This window comes from Apodemus sylvaticus, chromosome 7 (assembly GCF_947179515.1).
Source record: "Apodemus sylvaticus chromosome 7, mApoSyl1.1, whole genome shotgun sequence".
In the NCBI taxonomy this organism is placed as follows: Eukaryota; Metazoa; Chordata; class Mammalia; order Rodentia; family Muridae; genus Apodemus; species Apodemus sylvaticus.
The window spans coordinates 69,354,754-69,367,130 of NC_067478.1; the positions used below are offsets into that span (position 1 = coordinate 69,354,754).

At 37.4% G+C, this 12,377-nt stretch overlaps 1 protein-coding gene across 7 annotated transcripts in view; it reads right to left on the reverse strand.

The window, feature by feature from the left end:
- The window catches only part of Myo9a (myosin IXA), a 229,491-nt gene that overhangs the window by 183,222 nt on the left and 33,892 nt on the right, over positions 1-12,377 (reverse strand). For 2 of the 7 annotated variants that reach the window (XM_052188136.1, XM_052188137.1), the window contains exon 2: positions 5,047-5,201. The exons of the other annotated variants lie outside the window; for them this stretch is intronic. The gene's annotated coding sequence lies outside the window, so the exon portion shown is untranslated. The remainder of the gene's footprint in view (positions 1-5,046; positions 5,202-12,377) is intronic. 7 annotated transcript variants of the gene reach the window in all.

Genomic DNA, 12,377 nt, shown 5'->3' on the forward strand with positions numbered 1-12,377 from the left:
AACTACCATTTTTATCACGTGCTTTTCTGACCTTTCAACTGCAATTATAATGTTTTTGTTTTTACTCAGTTCTTTCACACAATCAACTTTCCAAAACTCAACAAGAAAGCATTGGGGAGGGGTGATCGGCAAAGCTAGGAAAGAAAGCAACAAAATAATTTCAGAAGTACTTTTCTGCAAAGTGAAAGATTAAATAGTAAATATTTTATACTTTGAAGAGCACAGAATCTTTCACATTAAGGTTTTTGTTCGTTTGCTGTTTTGTAGTCTTAAAAATATGAAAACTATTTTTAGCTCTAAAAAAAAGACAAAATCAGGCCACCATCAGGATTTGGCTTGTGGGCAACAGTTTTCCTATCATAATTATTATGCTAAAGAGCTCCAGCATGCTATTTTATTTATCAGAGGCATTCAGTAGTTTCTCCAAGACAGTAAGCCTAGAGGGCATGTTGAAGCCAATTATACTAATTTGGAGAGATGCTTCAAGCTACAAGGAGTTAAGAAGGCAAAATGTCTCAATCAAGAACAAATTTGACCGAGTTTGAGCCCAGCCTGGTCTAGGGCTATACAGAGAAACCCTATCTCGAAAAACAAAGAAGAAAGAAGAAAGAAGAAAGAGGAGGAGGAAGGAGCGGAAGGAGGAACAGGAAGGAGGAGGAAGAAGGAGGAGGAGGAAAGAAGAGGAAGGAGGAAGGAAGGAGGAGGAGGAAGGAGGAGGAAGGAGGAGGAGGAAGAAGGAGGAAGGAGGAGGAAGGAGGAGGAAGGAGGAAGAGGAAGGAAAAGGATGAAGGAGGAGGAGGAAGGAAGAAGGAGGAGGAAGGAGGAGGAGGAAGGAGGAGGAAGGAGGAGGAAGGAGGAGGAAGGAGGAGGAAGGAGGAGGAAGGAGGAAGAGAAAGGAGAAGGATGAAGGAGGAGGAGGAAGGAAGAAGGAGGAGGAAGGATGAGGAGGAAGAAGGAGGAGGAAGGAGGAGGACGGAGGAGGAGGAAGGAGGAGGAAGGAGAAGAAGAAGGAGAAGAAGAAGAAGAAGAAGAGGAGAGGAAGGAGGAAGGAAGGAGGAGGAAGAAGAAGGAGGAAGGAGGAGGAGGAAAGAGGAAGAGGAAGGAGAAGGATGAAGGAGGAGGAGGAAGGAAGAAGGAGGAGGGAGGAGGAGGGAGGAGGAGGAGGAAAGAGGAAGGAGGAGGAAGGAGGAAGAGGAAGGAGAAGGAGGAAGGAGGAGGAGGAAGGAAGAAGGAGGAGGAAGGAGGAGGAAGGAGGAAGAGGAAGGAGAAGGATGGAGGAGGAAGGAAGAAGGAGGAGGAAGGAGGAGGAGGAAGAAGGAGGAGGAAGGAGGAGGAAGGAGGAGGAGGAAGGAGAAGAAGGAGAAGAAGGAGAAGAAGAAAGAAGAAGAGAAGGAGAAGGAGAAGAAGAAGAAGGAGGAGGAGGAGGAGGAGGAGAAGGAGAAGGAGAAGGAGGAGAAGACGAAGGAGAAGAAGAAGAAAGAAGAAGAGGAGGAGGACGAGGACGAAGACGAGGAGGAAGAAGAAGAAGAAGAATCACTGATCACTGCCAAGGAGGAAAGCAATAAAAAGACGAGGTCAGATATACAAAAAGATCATATTACACAGTGCTTTGTAGTCTGGGGTTCCATTCTAAATGCAAAAAAGATACCAAGAAGATGGCTCAAGATGAGGCTGTCCTGTAACTCACTATGTAGACCAGGCTGACCTCAAACTCAGAAATCCACCTGCCTCTGCCTCTGAGTGCTGGAATTAAAAGTGTGCACCACCACTGCCAGGCTATAAGAAATATTTTATGTATGAGTGTCTTGCCTAAAAAAATCGTTGTTTTTTTTTTTAATGTTTTTCTCGAGACGGGGTTTCTCTGTGTAGCCCTGGCTGTCCTGGAACTCACTCTGTACACCAGGCTGGCCTCGAACTCAGAAATCCGCCTGCCTATGCATCCCAAGTGCTGGGATTAAAGGCATGCACCACCACTGCACAATGTAAATAAATCTTTTAAAAAAAAAAAAAATAACAAAAAACCAAAAAAAAAAAAAAAAAAAACAGCACTTGGGATGCCAGGCAGTGGTGGCGCACACCTTTAATCCCAGCACTTGGGAGGCAGAGGCAGGTGGATTTCTGAGTTCAAGGCCAGACCAGGACAGCCAGGGCTATACAGAGAAACCCTGTCTCAAAAAAACAAAAATAAAAAACAATTTTTAAAAATTTCCTGACAGAAATAAATACCAACAAATGTAGATATATAGAGAAAGATAAATATCCTTACAATGCAAATTTTACACAAATTGTAGACTCAATGTAATCCCAATCAGTACCTCAGTAAGACAGGACCTACAGAAACTAACTAATTCCAGCTCCTTGGGAACCTGTGGTGGGAAATTTAACATTCATATGGACTACATAGCAAGTCTAAAGGAACCCAAACAACATAACAAGACCATTTCCAACAGCAAAATAACAAAATAAATAAATAAATAAAGGTCTGGAAATCTAACTCAATGACAGTGTTGAACTAGCATTGTTCAAGGGCTCAAGGCTCAATCCCTAGCATTAAAGGAAAAAAGAAGAAGAAAAATTCAACAAACTTACTTTCTGAATATGAACAAACTTATTAAAAAGTTCATATAGAAAAAAACCAAGTGTGATGGTATAACCTCAAAATTCAAGTACTTGGAAACTAGAAACAGAAGGAGTTAAAGGCCAGCCTCCTCTAAATAGCAAGTTCAAGGCCAGCCTTGACTACATGTGACCCTGCCAATAAATAAATAAATAAACAAATGAATAAATAAATGGCTAAAGATAGCTAACATCACAGTGATGAAACAAACAAGATTAGATACTACAGTACAAAAGCCACAATAATAAAGGTAATAGAATACTTCAAAATAAGTTGTCAATGGCACAGAAAAAAAGCCCCCAAAATAGACCCACACAAATATCATTCAACCAGGTTTTGATAGACAAAAGAAAAGGTACTGAATAAAACATAAAAATGCAAACCCCTAGAGTATAAGAGCATAGGAGAATGAATCTAGGTGAATGTAAATTTAGTTTAAATTGAAATTCTTTAGATTACACCAAAAGCACAACCACGAAAAATGCATTTGGTCAAAAGAATTTCATTAAAATTAAAACTTATATTCTGCCCAATGTCACCATTAAAGAAAAAGATAAGTCTAGCCTAGGGAAATATTCTTATAAAAACACATGTATGTTAAAGGACTGACTGGCAAATATTATGGAAAAAATTAAAATTCAACAATAAGAAAACAATCTACTAATAATGTACAAACATGGGAGAGGGGATCGGAATACTCCTATAAAAGAAGACATATAGTTGGCACATAAACATACATTATTTGGGGAATGAAAAAATAAAACACTGAAGAGAGTACCATAAAACTATTAGATGGCAAAGTTCCAAAGCAACACTACCGAATACTAGTAAGAATGTGGGATGCTGGTAGAAATGAAAACGAACAAGCACTAGGCCAAAGTGACAGCTTTCTATACACCTGGACTATGGAATCCTGTCATCTCCTGTCTTTATATTTTCCCAAATACCTGAAAACTATATCTAAACAAACTTGCACAAGGATAACTATAATATCTAAAGTATCCTTCAAAAAGTAGTAGTAATATATGGAATATTCCAGTATTAAAAAGAAACTAGTCATAAAAAGACAACAGTTATGGGGGTGGGGGGGAGTGGGTATGCCTTTAATCCCAGCAGCATTCAGGAGGAAGAGGCAGGTGGATCTCTGTGAGTTCAAGAACAGTCAGGTCTACACAGAGAAACCCGTGGGACAGACAGATAGACAGACAGACAGACAGACACACACTCACACACACACACAAACACACACGCAGGATCATTAAATATATACTATTAAGTGAAAGAATACAATCTGAAATACCTATATATTATATGATCCCAATTATGTAACATGAATGAAAAGGCAAAACAATGGTGATATAGCAGGAAAGTAAACACTAGAGACTACAGTATAAAGATTAACAAACAAAAGAAGCCAGTGGGCAGAAGCCCTTTCTTGTCTGGGCTTCATCTAACAAAGTATGTGTAAAGAAAGCCCACATATAATAAGTAAGAAAGGCAGATATGGCTGGAGAGGTGGCTCAGCGGTTAAGAGCACTGACTGCTCTTCAGAAGGTCCTGAGTTTGAATCCCAGCAACCACATGGTGGCTCACAACCATCCATAGAGAGATCTGGTGCCCTCTTCTGGTGCGTCTGAAGACAGCTACAGAGTACTTAGATATAATAATAAATCTTTAGGCCAAAGCAAGCGGACCGACCAGAGCAAGGGGGACCGACCAGAGTAGAGGTCCTGAATTCAATGCCCCAGCAACCATATGATGGCTCACAACCATCAGAACAGCTACAGTGTACTCATAATAAATAAATAAATAAATAAATAAATAAATAAATCCTGGTGGTGGTGGCACACGCCTTTAGTCCCAGCACTCTATAGGCAGAGGCAGGCGGAGCTCTTGTGAGTTCAAGGCCAGCCTGGTCTACAGAGCAAGTTCCAGAACAGCCAAGGCTACACAGGAAAAAAAAAAATCTGTCTTGAAAATAAATAAATAAATCTTTAAAAAAATATATTTTCAAAAAAAGAAAGAAAGGAAGGCACATATTATGAAAATGTCCCCAAAATGGTCAAGCTCCTTGAGCCCTAAAGTCTTTTGGGGCTTTTACCCTCAACTTATTAATGTATTCCTATTCTCAGGAGTGCTTCCTCTTTGTTAATAATCTGTTATTTCTATTTCTAATTATCTGTACGTAGTACAGTCCTTTGTACCACATGAGCCTTGAATGGAGAACCCTCTGAACACAGGTCTTGAACCCAGCACAAAGCATGCTTTTCCTTTTCCATTTTTATCTCTTTTTCAGATACTGGCCCATGGTATAAGCACTTTTCTCTCAAATGCTAAGTTTTTCACTGCTTTTCTGAACTCCACACCTAAAAAGGCTAACTTTTTCTCCATTTCCCTCCTCACAGCAAATGTTATGATTTTCAACTTACCTGCCCTGTTGTTTTTCTCCCAAACTAATAAAATGTCCCTTGAACTTTCTTCAGAGTCCATTTCTGAATTTTATTGATGAAGCTAAGAATTTACAAAACGGAACTTTGCTTTCCTCAGTTACAGGAATCAAAATGATTAGTGGTTGCCAAAAGATCTGGAGAAAGTAAAAGAATGAAAAGATGAAACATGGATTTTTTACAGCAATAAAATTACTGGACAAGATATCAACACAGAAATAATATTGGAAACCAACTCAGAAGGAACAAACCAGATAAAAGGGTAAGAGAGACAACCATAACGTTGATCTGCATTAGAAACATAAAGTAGCTGGGCCCACCATTCTTGGGAGGCAGAGGCAGGCAGATTTCTGAGTTTGAGGCCAGCCTGATCTACAGAGTGAGTTCCAGGACAGCCAGGGCTATATAGAGAAACCCTATCTCGAAAAAACCAAATCTAAAAAACGAAAAAAAAAAAAAAAAAGAAAAAAGAAAAAGAAAAAAGAAACATAAAGTAATTGTTTTTACGGTGACTATACATTCTAGGTTTTGTAATATTTTTAGTTTGGAATTTTATTTTTTTTGGTTTTGGCTTTTTTCTGTTGTGTTTGTTTGTTTTTGTTTGTTTTTGTTGTTTGTTTGTTTCAAAACAAGATTTCTTGTGTAGACCTGGTTGTCCTCAAACTTATTCTGTAGACCAGGCCAGCTTCTAACTTTGAAATCCACCTGCCTCTTCTTCCCTTAAGGGTGTGCTCTATCACTCCCATCTTTACAGTGTATTCTAAATATAGGCTTCAGAATTTGAAGAGAATTTTCAACTTGTCTTATAACCATTTTTTTTTTTTGCTGTGTGATTTTTTTTATTCGATATATTTTTTATTTACATTTCAAATGATTTCCCCTTTCCTGACTTCCCACTCCCCGAAAGTCCCATAAGCCCTCTTCCCTCCCCCTATTCCCCTATCCACCCCTTCCCACTTCCCTGTTCTGGTATTGCCCTATACTGCTACACTGAGTCTTTCCATAACCAGGGGCCACTCCTCCATTCTTCTTGGACATCATTTGATGTGCGGATTATGTTTTGGGTATTCCAATTTTCTAGGCTAATATCCACGTATTAGTGTTTTATAAACATTTAAGAGTAAACAGCCTTGTCATTGTTAGCATCAAAGGTAGATCTTCATCTGCAAATATTTCTGCACCTAACAAAATTTTAAATTACTCAACAGTGACTGCCCAAACAAAACAAGTACTTGTTACTAATTCTTAGATTGCTAGTAACTCCAGAAACAACTATAAACAGGATTTCCATTGCTCAGCTAACACCAAATCTTAAAATAATAAATAAACAAACAACTAAAAAGACCCTACTGTAGTGTCTGTCACCTCAGTGGCTACAGAAATAGTGACATGGTAACACAGTACTGGGCAGCAGTCATTATTTCAAAACTATACAAGAAAAATTACCAATTTATGTTATTAATTATGCTAAAAATTACTAATATATGTCTATATGGCAAAGACATTTAAAAAACTGGGGGAGGGGCACACATCTAATCCCAGAACTTGGGAGGCAGAGGCAGGAGAATCTCTGAGTTCCAAGACAACAAAAAACAACAAAACCCTAACCATCCACGCTTGCCCCCTTTCCTTCTTAAATTCTTTCCTATTATAACTTTCTCTAGAGAAAACATATCTCCTATTCTGTTTTATTGTCTAGACTTTGCTACTGACGTTAAATATGTATGTATGTATGTGTGTGTGTGTGTGTGTGTGTGTGTGTGTGTGTGTGTGTGTGTATATATCCCTGAAATGTCTTTGTCTTTCCTCAAAACTAGTAAAGTTTGGGCTATAGCTCAACTGGTAGAGTTTTAGAGTTTTGTAAAGCATGAGCGAAGCCCTAGGTTTGATCCCAGCAATGTGTAAACTAAGACCATATCAGATTAGGCAAGGCAAGGAAAAGAGAAAAACAGAGACGGGAAAAGAAAAGAAAGGTAGACACACAGAAAAAAAAGAGAGAGAGAAAGGAGGGAGGAAGGGAGGGAGAAAGGAAGGAAGGAAAAACAGCATCTGGGAGGCTGAAACAGGACTACATCAGGTTTGAGGCCAACAAATCTGTAAGAGAAAATAAAACTATATTTGAACTTTGGAATCTCAAAAATATTAAGATTTAGGGCTGGACAGATAGCTTAGCAGTTAAGAGTGCTTACTGCTCTTGCAGAAAACCCCAGTTCAGTTCCCAGCACCAAGGTCAGGTGCCTTAACTGTCTTTAACTACAGCTTTGGAGGATCCAATACACTCTGAGCTTTCCTGGTCACCCCCACACTAAGGCACATGCCCACCCTGGCTGTCCTAGAACCTACTATGTAGGCCAGGCTGGCCTCCAACTCACATTAGATCCACCTGCCTCTGCCTCCTGAATGCTGGGATTAAAGGCCTGTACAACCACACCATCCCCATAGAAATAAAACTGTATGAAAGATAACCTATAATTCTGTAATTTTAAAAAAATATAAAGGATACTGCGTTTATATAATTAGAAAATAATATTTTGAAGATATAACTATTTCTAACTGAATCCCAAAAATGTGATTTAGAGAACTAGAGAGATGTCTCCCTGGATACATCTTGTTGAGCAAGTATTGACTACATACATAAGTTCAGATCTCCAGAGCCAAAATTAAAGCTTGCCAGGGCAATATGCATCTGAAACAACATACAAATAAGGACCCTGGTGGTAGAGACAGATCTTAAGTCAAGGTCATCCTCAACAAGACACCAAGTCAGAGACCAGCCTGAGCTATTTGAGAGGAGAGTCAGAAACAAATACCTTGCTACAGATATAACTATATAGATATAGAAGAACTACTATCTAAAACACATAAAGAATTCCTAACAATAAGTGTAATAAAGACAGAACCCTCAATGGAAAAAATTAAATAAAAAACTTGAACACATAAATTACAAAAAGAAATTCAAACAATGAGGTATAGAACTGTACCTCAGCACTCAAGAAGCTGAGGTAAGAGGATCTGGGTTCTAAGCCAATCTAGGCTTCAAAGCCAGTTTTAGATTTGTCTGATCTACACAAGACTAATCTAAAAAAATGAAAACAGGAAGAAACAAAAAAAAATACAGAAAGACAGACAAAAAGGAAAGTAAAAGGTGGAAAAGATGTCCAGTTTCAGTAATTTAATTCATGAGATACTATCAGTTGGCAAAAATTTTTAGATCTACAATATCTAGTGTTGAGGTGGATCCAGTCCAAGGAAATTTTTCATATGCTGTATTGGTAAAAGTAAAAAGTAAAACCCCTCTGTCATCATCTAAGTTTTAATTTGCTCATCCTTTATGACCTATCTTCTCTTGTGACCAAGCAATTCTGCTCACACAAATTTTTAAAAATGTCTGCAAATGTGCTATTATTAGATATAAGCATGCACACCATTCTATCATTTGTCTTATAAGAGCAAAAAATTAGATCATGCCTCTAGTCAAATGATCATCAAAACTAGAATGGCCAATTGACATATAATCTAATGGATCGATTTATCACAATGAGATCTAATAAATTATGACTATAATAATCTGTAATTAATTTTGCAATTACTATGATGAACTCAATTTCTATCACATAAAATATACAGAGTTATTCAGCTCAGCTCATATGTTTAAAAATAAGAATATACAACTACCATTTAAAATCATGAAGGATTATGTCAAGGATTTTGCTCAGTAGTAGCAAAGTATTTGACCAGAAAGCAAGCACAGGGTTTTAAGTTCATTCCTTCTCACCAAGAAAAAGAAAAAAGGAAGCGGTAAAACAAGGTTATATTTTTAAATTATGACAAAACCTTCTACAAAGGGACATATATTAACAAAGTAAAGATAGGAAAGGAATACTTTGATTTGCTGGAGTAGACAATGACATAAATACATCAAAAATGTTTAAACTGTGTATGTTTCTCATAGTCTCAAATATTCGTGTACATGTATGTGAATGGAAAAAAGTAATTGCACATGACTACTAAGATAATCTGTGAGTGTGTGCAAGTGCAAGTTTATAGAGTATATGCATGTGGACATCAAACAACAAAAAAACAAAATTTGGGCGAGTTAGTCCTACCCATCTTTTTTTCCCCAGTTTTTTGAGACAGCATTTCACTGTGTAGTCTTAGCTGTCCTAAAACTCACTCTACAGACCAGGCTGGCCTTCAACTCAGAGATTCCCCCCAGCCTCTACCTCCTGAGTTCATAAATCACCACTATCTAGCTCCTACCCATCTTTTTAAAAAATAAAAATAAAAAATAAAGAGATGCACGTATGAACTCACAAGGCTGACCTGTGTGACAGAAGACCTGAATTGGTTTAAGTCAGATGGAAGTACTGAAAGGGGAAAATGACTCCCACCCCAATAAAGAAGCTCTCTGGAATTGATACCCACTGGCAAAGGGAATGTCACTGGGTACATCAACCAACACTCCAAGGCAGGACCTATGCCCAGGAGTAGTTAGCTAACATAAAATGAATTCAACTGAGTTTCTGTGGAATTTTTGTTTCATTTTGCTTTGTTTTGATTTTTTTATTTGTTTTTGGTTTGGGGGTTGTATTGTTTTAATTGTTTTGGAGTTTTGTATTGTTGGTCTTCAATCTGTTTCTTTTGATTTCCACTCTTGGAGTATGTTTCTTGTTCTGGGTTTTTGTTTGCCTATTTGTTTTGAGAGAAAGAACATAAAACTAGGTGCTAGGGAGTTGGAAAGGATGTGAGAGTATTTTAGAAGGAAAAAAACATAAAATATATTTTCTGGCTGAGCATACATATTCTCACATGTCATACATCTTTTTTAATCTTAGCACGAGCAGGAGACACAGGCAGGTGGATCTCTATGAATTTGAGGCCAGGTTAATCTCCAGGACAGCCAGAGCTACATAAAGAGACCCTATTTCAAAAAAAATTAAATTTAAAAAAATAAAATATATGGAGAAAATTATAATTTAAAAAATTAAAATAATAAAAAAACTTTAAAAACAGATTTCTTACTGGCCTTAGGCTTGACAATTAGGCCAGTAAGGTATACTGCATGGCCAGAACACAACAAGAATTTGTATGACTCCACCTCTCCAGTGCTAGAATTACAAGTGCACACCATCATTATCTTTATGTAAGTTCTGGGACTCAAACTCAGGTTGTTTGCATGGTAAGTACTTTATAGACAGCTATCTCCCCAACAACCCCACCTCACTGTAGTTTATTAAGGTAATATAACTAAGTCTGATACTTAGTATACAATTTTGGTTTGGCTAGTTGGTTAGTTTTTTGTTTTTGTTTTGAGCCAGGGTTTCTCTGTGTAGCACTCTGTAAAACAGGTTGTCCTCGAATTCAGAGATCAGTGAGGGCTAGGATTAAAGCTGTGCACCATTACCAACCAACTTAGTATACATTTTTTAAAAACTGACACAATTATGTAATTCTTCACATTCTCCACAAATGTTGGTTACTAGAATAAAAGACAAATAGGGTTCAGTTCCTTAATTTCTTTTTTTGTTTTGGTTTTTTTTTTTGTTTTTTGTTTTTTGTTTTTTTTCCGAGACAGGGTTTCTCTGTATAGCCCTGGCTGTCCTGGAAATCACTTGGTAGACCAGGCTGGCCTCCAACTCAGAAATCCGCCTGCCTCTGCCTCTGCCTCTGCCTCCCAGAGTGCTGGGATTACAGGCGTGCGCCAGGAACGCCCGGCTAGAATAGACAATTATTAAAGCACTAAAGAACACTGTCAAGATATAACTCCCATAAGTTAGCATACTTAATTATAGGAGTAAAAAAGGTACTTTTAAAATACAAAGTCATAACAAATACCACCTTAATCCCTGTCAAACTTGGATCTCTAATAGTGGGACACCTAACATTATGTACCTCCATTCCAGCTTGTCCAACCTCTAAGCACTGCAATGTCATGCTGTCATCTACAAAGTTCATGCTTGAGAACATTTCAGTCGAGTCACCAAAAGAAAAAGAGTTTCAAAATGTATTAAGTTTACAATTTTTGGTTGGACTGAAGTCATAGCTATCCTTATACTTGTGGTCTGCAGCATAAATGATATATTCCATTACCTATAAAAGATTTTGCCAAAAAAATTAACACATTAAGAAAACCTTAAAAACATAGTCTCCAATCCAAAAATAGAGACCAGAAAAGAATAAATTATACAACTGCACCAAGAAACAATTAGGTAACTCTAGAAAACAAGCCAGTCTTCAAAATAATCTGCTCTTTTTAAGCAATTTCAGTATCTTAGGGAAAAGGACATTTCAGTATCTTATGAAAAAGAACTATTCTCAAGTATAAGAGATAAATGAAATGCAAAAGAAAAATATGAGTACTAATTTGAAATCTTAATTTAAGGGTTAACTGGAAATGAAGTATAGACTAAAAATTAATTTTTTACTGGAAATTTCAGCAAGATGGCTAAGTGGGAAAAGTCACTACCACATGCACATCAGAGAGCACAAACACAGTAAACGAGCTTCTGGAGAAGATATTGGCAATGGTAAAACTATTAGTAATGTAAAGAATATCTATTTTTTAACAAATATTTTCTGGGCCAGTGAAATGGCTCAGTAGATAAAGGTGCCTAGAACCAAGGAAGGCTTCATGAGTTCCATCCCCAGGACCCACATGGTAGAAGAAAATCAACTCCCACAAGCTTCTTCTGACTTCCACACACACATATATACATGTACAAGAATAAGTATTTTTTTAATATTTTCCAAAGCATTTTGAAGCAAATTTGTCATGATATTTGTCATTTACTTTCTAGAAGTTTAGCAGCTAGGTGGTGACAGATCTAGTAGCTGACTACAAGGCCAGCCTGGTCTATAGAATAAGTTCCAGGATGGCTACAGTTACACAGTGAAAGCATAAAGAAAAAAAAAAAAAAAAGAAACCCTGTCAACAGGAAGGGGAGGAGGAGAAGAGGAACAATAACAACACTAACAACAACAAGTAGTAGTTGTTCACCAAAATATGCACACACATAAAGACCAATCCAGTAAATCACAACACCACAATGCTATGGAAGCAAACAGTGCTAACTTTGAATATAAACTGCAAATATGTTCAACCTTCTAATTCTCTCTTTTTAACTTTTCAATGTAATTAGCTTTTATAATTAAAAAAAAAATAGAGGGACTGAATTAAAAGAAAATAAAGTTGCAAGAAAAGTATGATTGAAAAATCACTTATGAAGATGTCTACAGTCTCCTGGTGAACTTCCTTACATTAAAAGGAGAAAGAGATTATTCAGCCCACTATCAGATGATCGATAAAAGTAAGC